This window comes from Ictalurus punctatus, unplaced genomic scaffold (genome assembly GCF_001660625.3).
Source record: "Ictalurus punctatus breed USDA103 unplaced genomic scaffold, Coco_2.0 tig00064101, whole genome shotgun sequence".
Taxonomy (NCBI): Eukaryota; Metazoa; Chordata; class Actinopteri; order Siluriformes; family Ictaluridae; genus Ictalurus; species Ictalurus punctatus.
The window spans coordinates 24,757-31,552 of NW_026521153.1; the positions used below are offsets into that span (position 1 = coordinate 24,757).

The 6,796-nt window shown below is 47.8% G+C and overlaps 2 non-coding genes across 2 annotated transcripts; both read left to right on the forward strand.

The window, feature by feature from the left end:
- Positions 1–3,448: 3,448 nt before the first annotated feature.
- On the forward strand, positions 3,449–3,521 carry trnav-uac (transfer RNA valine (anticodon UAC)). Its single transcript has one exon. It is a non-coding gene; the product is annotated as a tRNA-Val (tRNA).
- Positions 3,522–6,723: 3,202 nt separating this feature from the next.
- Positions 6,724–6,796, forward strand: trnav-cac (transfer RNA valine (anticodon CAC)). The gene has a single exon. It is a non-coding gene; the product is annotated as a tRNA-Val (tRNA).

Consider the following 6,796-nt stretch of genomic DNA (forward strand, 5'->3'; position numbering starts at 1 on the left):
TTGTCATTCTAACCAAGCAGAAGCCACACTTTAGTCTACTGAAAGCCAAGATCAGCGGAGCCAACAATTGGAATCAGGTGTGGCTCCTGCTAGATTGGAACCAAAAGCTGAAGATTGGACAACGCTGCTTAAGACCAATCAGCATATAGACATATTTGCTTATTAAATATAAAACATTGACTATATAGATGGCTGATCGCGGAAAATGGACACCTCTCATCACAGTTTGCATGCTAGCTTGTCGCTAACAAGAGACAGACACGGAGAGACCGCATGTTCTCACCTTTTCGCCCCTGTTCACGGGTCAAACGTGCCCTGTTGCATAATGACGTGTTTACAAACAGCAAAGAGAGCACTAAGAACTCAAGTGGGAAGCAGAAAGAGTCGTAGGAGGCCTGCAGAGAAGCCTATGGCACATTCTGTTGACCAACTCATTCTCAGGTAGGTGATTCCTTCGTTTTGTGCCAACTACCATGAAATACCACGAGACGCTCCAAGTTACAATCGGTGCATTGGCCGGGAATCGAACCCAGGTCAACTGGGAGCGGTTTCCCTTCCATTGAGCTTTTGTAGCAAGGCAGATAACAGCTGCTTGCAAAATCACAGGCAGTCTCTGCTTTTCCACTGAATGTGGAAGCCTGGCTCTTTCCTTCATCAAGAAGACAAGAGTACTGATGCGCTTGACACGAGGTTGCGACTTGTAATTCCCCACCTCCAAGCGGGAAAACGCAAAGCAAACGCACCCTCAACCTGAAATTGCCATTCCTCAACCGTGGGAAGTCTTCTCATCTCCCGGTTCCTTCCCTGTTCATCGAGTGACGTCGAGCCGGCATGACGGATTCAGAACTCACAAAGTGGCACTTACCTCGGTGGTTATTTGCTTTAGATCAGGGTTGTCCAGTCTTCTCCAGAATGGGCCAGTGTGGTTGCAGGTTGTCATTCTAACCAAGCAGAAGCCACACTTTAGTCTACTGAAAGCCAAGATCAGCGGAGCCAACAATTGGAATCAGGTGTGGCTCCTGCTAGATTGGAACCAAAAGCTGAAGATTGGACAACGCTGCTTAAGACCAATCAGCATATAGACATATTTGCTTATAAAATATAAAACATTGACTATATAGATGGCTGATCGCGGAAAATGGACACCTCTCATCACAGTTTGCATGCTAGCTTGTCGCTAACAAGAGACAGATACGGAGAGACCGCATGTTCTCACCTTTTCGCCCCTGTTCACGGGTCAAACGTGCCCTGTTGCATAATGATGTGTTTACAAACAGCAAAGAGAGCACTAAGAACTCAAGTGGGAAGCAGAAAGAGTCGTAGGAGGCCTGCAGAGAAGCCATGGCACATTCTGTTGACCAACTCATTCTCAGGTAGGTGATTCCTTCCTTATCCGCCAACTACCATGAAATACCACGAGACGCTCCAAGTTACAATCGGTGCATTGGCCGGGAATCGAACCCAGGTCAACTGGGAGCGGTTTCCCTTCCATTGAGCTTTTGTAGCAAGGCAGATAAAAGCTGCTTGCAAAATCACAGGCAGTCTCTGCTTTTCCACTGAATGTGGAAGCCTGGCTCTTTCCTTCATCAAGAAGACAAGAGTAATGATGTGCTTGACTCGAGGTTGCAACTTGTAATTCCCCACCTCCAAGCGGGAAAACGCAAAGCAAACGTACCCTCAACCTGAAATTGCCATTCCTCAACCGTGGGAAGTCTTCTCATCTCCCGGTTCCTTCCCTGTTCATCGAGTGACGTCGAGCCGGCATGACGGATTCAGAACTCACAAAGTGGCACTTACCTCGGTGGTTATTTGCTTTAGATCAGGGTTGTCCAGTCTTCTCCAGAATGGGCCAGTGTGGTTGCAGGTTGTCATTCTAACCAAGCAGAAGCCACACTTTAGTCTACTGAAAGCCAAGATCAGCGGAGCCAACAATTGGAATCAGGTGTGGCTCCTGCTAGATTGGAACCAAAAGCTGAAGATTGGACAACGCTGCTTAAGACCAATCAGCATATAGACATATTTGCTTATTAAATATAAAACATTGACTATATAGATGGCTGATCGCGGAAAATGGACACCTCTCATCACAGTTTGCATGCTAGCTTGTCGCTAACAAGAGACAGACACGGAGAGACCGCATGTTCTCACCTTTTCGCCCCTGTTCACGGGTCAAACGTGCCCTGTTGCATAATGACGTGTTTACAAACAGCAAAGAGAGCACTAAGAACTCAAGTGGGAAGCAGAAAGAGTCGTAGGAGGCCTGCAGAGAAGCCTATGGCACATTCTGTTGACCAACTCATTCTCAGGTAGGTGATTCCTTCGTTTTGTGCCAACTACCATGAAATACCACGAGACGCTCCAAGTTACAATCGGTGCATTGGCCGGGAATCGAACCCAGGTCAACTGGGAGCGGTTTCCCTTCCATTGAGCTTTTGTAGCAAGGCAGATAACAGCTGCTTGCAAAATCACAGGCAGTCTCTGCTTTTCCACTGAATGTGGAAGCCTGGCTCTTTCCTTCATCAAGAAGACAAGAGTACTGATGCACTTGACACGAGGTTGCGACTTGTAATTCCCCACCTCCAAGCGGGAAAACGCAAAGCAAACGCACCCTCAACCTGAAATTGCCATTCCTCAACCGTGGGAAGTCTTCTCATCTCCCGGTTCCTTCCCTGTTCATCGAGTGACGTCGAGCCGGCATGACGGATTCAGAACTCACAAAGTGGCACTTACCTCGGTGGTTATTTGCTTTAGATCAGGGTTGTCCAGTCTTCTCCAGAATGGGCCAGTGTGGTTGCAGGTTGTCATTCTAACCAAGCAGAAGCCACACTTTAGTCTACTGAAAGCCAAGATCAGCGGAGCCAACAATTGGAATCAGGTGTGGCTCCTGCTAGATTGGAACCAAAAGCTGAAGATTGGACAACGCTGCTTAAGACCAATGAGCATATAGACATATTTGCTTATTAAATATAAAACATTGACTATATAGATGGCTGATCGCGGAAAATGGACACCTCTCATCACAGTTTGCATGCTAGCTTGTCGCTAACAAGAGACAGACACGGAGAGACCGCATGTTCTCACCTTTTCGCCCCTGTTCACGGGTCAAACGTGCCCTGTTGCATAATGACGTGTTTACAAACAGCAAAGAGAGCACTAAGAACTCAAGTGGGAAGCAGAAAGAGTCGTAGGAGGCCTGCAGAGAAGCCTATGGCACATTCTGTTGACCAACTCATTCTCAGGTAGGTGATTCCTTCGTTTTGTGCCAACTACCATAAAGTACCTGGAGAAGCTCCAAGCTACAACCCGTGGACGGGCCAAGAATTGGAGCCGGGTCAACTGCTTGGACTGGAGCTATGCTCACCACTATACCACCAATGCCACGCTGCACCATTCAGCTCTGGTGAACAAAGTGTACGTATGTGCACCACCAAAGTGCCACCGCACCGTGGTTTCTGTAGTGTAGTGGTTATCACGTTTGCCTTACACGCAAAAGGTCCCTGGTTCGAGACCGGGCAGAAACAAGCTAGAAATTCTGAACTTTGCTTTAATGACTGAGCGGTTGTCATCACTGTAGGATCAGGTCCTCTAGGAACAGCCAGAAAGCGAGACCTCCTTTACAGAGGAGATTTCCTTCTTTTGTAGCAAAGCAGTTAATATTTGCTTACCAAATGAAAGGGAGTCTCTGGTTTTCCCCAGAAAGTGGAAGCTTGGCTCTTTCGTTGCTCAACAAGACTCTGTGCGTGACTGGAAAATTTTCCGTAAAGTACTGCTCGCCGAGTTCACCTCGAGAGGTCTGCAAGAGGTCTGCGGCCGAAAAAGGCTGGGAGCGGTTTCCCTTCCATTGAGCTTTTTTAGCAAGGCAGATAACAGTTGCTTGCAAAATCACGGGCAGTCTCTGCTTTTCCACTGAATGTGGAAGCCTGGCTCTTTCCTTCATCAAGAAGACAAGAGTAATGATGCGCTTGACTCGAGGTTGCAACTTGTAATTCCCCACCTCCAAGCGGGAAAACGCAAAGCAAACGTACCCTCAACCTGAAATTGCCATTCCTCAACCGTGGGAAGTCTTCTCATCTCCGGGTTCCTTCCCAGTTCATCGAGTGACGTCGAGCCGGCATGACGGATTCAGAACTCACAAAGTGGCACTTACCTCAGTGGTTATTTGCTTTAGATCAGAGTCGTCCAGTCTTCTCCAGAATGGGCCAGTGTGGTTGCAGGTTGTCATTCTAACCAAGCAGAAGCCACACTTTAGTCTATTGAAAGCCAAGATCAGCGGAGCCAACAATTGGAATCAGGTGTGGCTCCTGCTAGATTGGAACCAAAAGCTGAAGATTGGACAACGCTGCTTAAGACCAATCAGCATATAGACATATTTGCTTATAAAATATAAAACATTGACTATATAGATGGCTGATCGCGGAAAATGGACACCTCTCATCACAGTTTGCATGCTAGCTTGTCGCTAACAAGAGACAGATACGGAGAGACCGCATGTTCTCACCTTTTCGCCCCTGTTCACGGGTCAAACGTGCCCTGTTGCATGATGATGTGTTTACAAACAGCAAAGAGAGCACTAAGAACTCAAGTGGGAAGCAGAAAGAGTCGTAGGAGGCCTGCAGAGAAGCCATGGCACATTCTGTTGACCAACTCATTCTCAGGTAGGTGATTCCTTCCTTATCCGCCAACTACCATGAAATACCACGAGACGCTCCAAGTTACAATCGGTGCATTGGCCGGGAATCGAACCCAGGTCAACTGGGAGCGGTTTCCCTTCCATTGAGCTTTTGTAGCAAGGCAGATAACAGTTGCTTGCAAAATCACGGGCAGTCTCTGCTTTTCCACTGAATGTGGAAGCCTGGCTCTTTCCTTCATCAAGAAGACAAGAGTAATGATGCGCTTGACTCGAGGTTGCGACTTGTAATTCCCCACCCCCAAGCGGGAAAACGCAAAGCAAACGTACCCTCAACCTGAAATTGCCATTCCTCAACCGTGGGAAGTCTTCTCATCTCCGGGTTCCTTCCCTGTTCATCGAGTGACGTCGAGCCGGCATGACGGATTCAGAACTCACAAAGTGGCACTTACCTCGGTGGTTATTTGCTTTAGATCAGGGTTGTCCAGTCTTCTCCAGAATGGGCCAGTGTGGTTGCAGGTTGTCATTCTAACCAAGCAGAAGCCACACTTTAGTCTATTGAAAGCCAAGATCAGCGGAGCCAACAATTGGAATCAGGTGTGGCTCCTGCTAGATTGGAACCAAAAGCTGAATATTGGACAACGCTGCTTAAGACCAATCAGCATATAGACATATTTGCATATAATATATAAAACATTGACTATATAGATGGCTGATCGCGGAAAATGTACACCTCTCATCACAGTTTGCATGCTAGCTTGTCGCTAACAAGAGACAGACACGGAGAGACCGCATGTTCTCACCTTTTCGCCCCTGTTCACGGGTCAAACGTGCCCTGTTGCATAATGACGTGTTTACAAACAGCAAAGAGAGCACTAAGAACTCAAGTGGGAAGCAGAAAGAGTCGTAGGAGGCCTGCAGAGAAGCCCATGGCACATTCTGTTGACCAACTCATTCTCAGGCAGGTGATTCCTTCCTTATCCGCCAACTACCATGAAATACCACGAGACGCTCCAAGTTACAATCGGTGCATTGGCCGGGAATCGAACCCAGGTCAACTGGGAGCGGTTTCCCTCCCATTGAGCTTTTGTAGCAAGGCAGATAACAGCTGCTTGCAAAATCACAGGCAGTCTCTGCTTTTCCACTGAATGTGGAAGCCTGGCTCTTTCCTTCATCAAGAAGACAAGAGTAATGATGCGCTTGACTCGAGGTTGCAACTTGTAATTCCCCACCTCCAAGCGGGAAAACGCAAAGCAAACGTACCCTCAACCTGAAATTGCCATTCCTCAACCGTGGGAAGTCTTCTCATCTCCCGGTTCCTTCCCTGTTCATCGAGTGACGTCGAGCCGGCATGACGGATTCAGAACTCACAAAGTGGCACTTACCTCGGTGGTTATTTGCTTTAGATCAGGGTTGTCCAGTCTTCTCCAGAATGGGCCAGTGTGGTTGCAGGTTGTCATTCTAACCAAGCAGAAGCCACACTTTAGTCTATTGAAAGCCAAGATCAGCGGAGCCAACAATTGGAATCAGGTGTGGCTCCTGCTAGATTGGAACCAAAAGCTGAAGATTGGACAACGCTGCTTAAGACCAATCAGCATATAGACATATTTGCTTATTAAATATAAAACATTGACTATATAGATGGCTGATCGCGGAAAATAGACACCTCTCATCATAGTTTGCATGCTAGCTTGTCGCTAACAAGAGACAGACACGGAGAGACCGCATGTTCTCACCTTTTCGCCCCTGTTCACGGGTCAAACGTGCCCTGTTGCATAATGACGTGTTTACAAACAGCAAAGAGAGCACTAAGAACTCAAGTGGGAAGCAGAAAGAGTCGTAGGAGGCCTGCAGAGAAGCCCATGGCACATTCTGTTGACCAACTCATTCTCAGGTAGGTGATTCCTTCCTTTTGTGCCAACTACCATAAAGTACCTGGAGAAGCTCCAAGCCGTGGACGGGCCAAGAATTGAAGCCGGGTCAACTGCTTGGACTGGAGCTATGCTCACCACTATACCACCAATGCCACGCTGCACCATTCAGCTCTGGTGAACAAAGTGTACGTATGTGCACCACCAAAGTGCCACCGCACCGTGGTTTCTGTAGTGTAGTGGTTATCACGTTTGCCTCACACGCAAAAGGTCCCTGGTTCGAGACCGGGCAGAAACA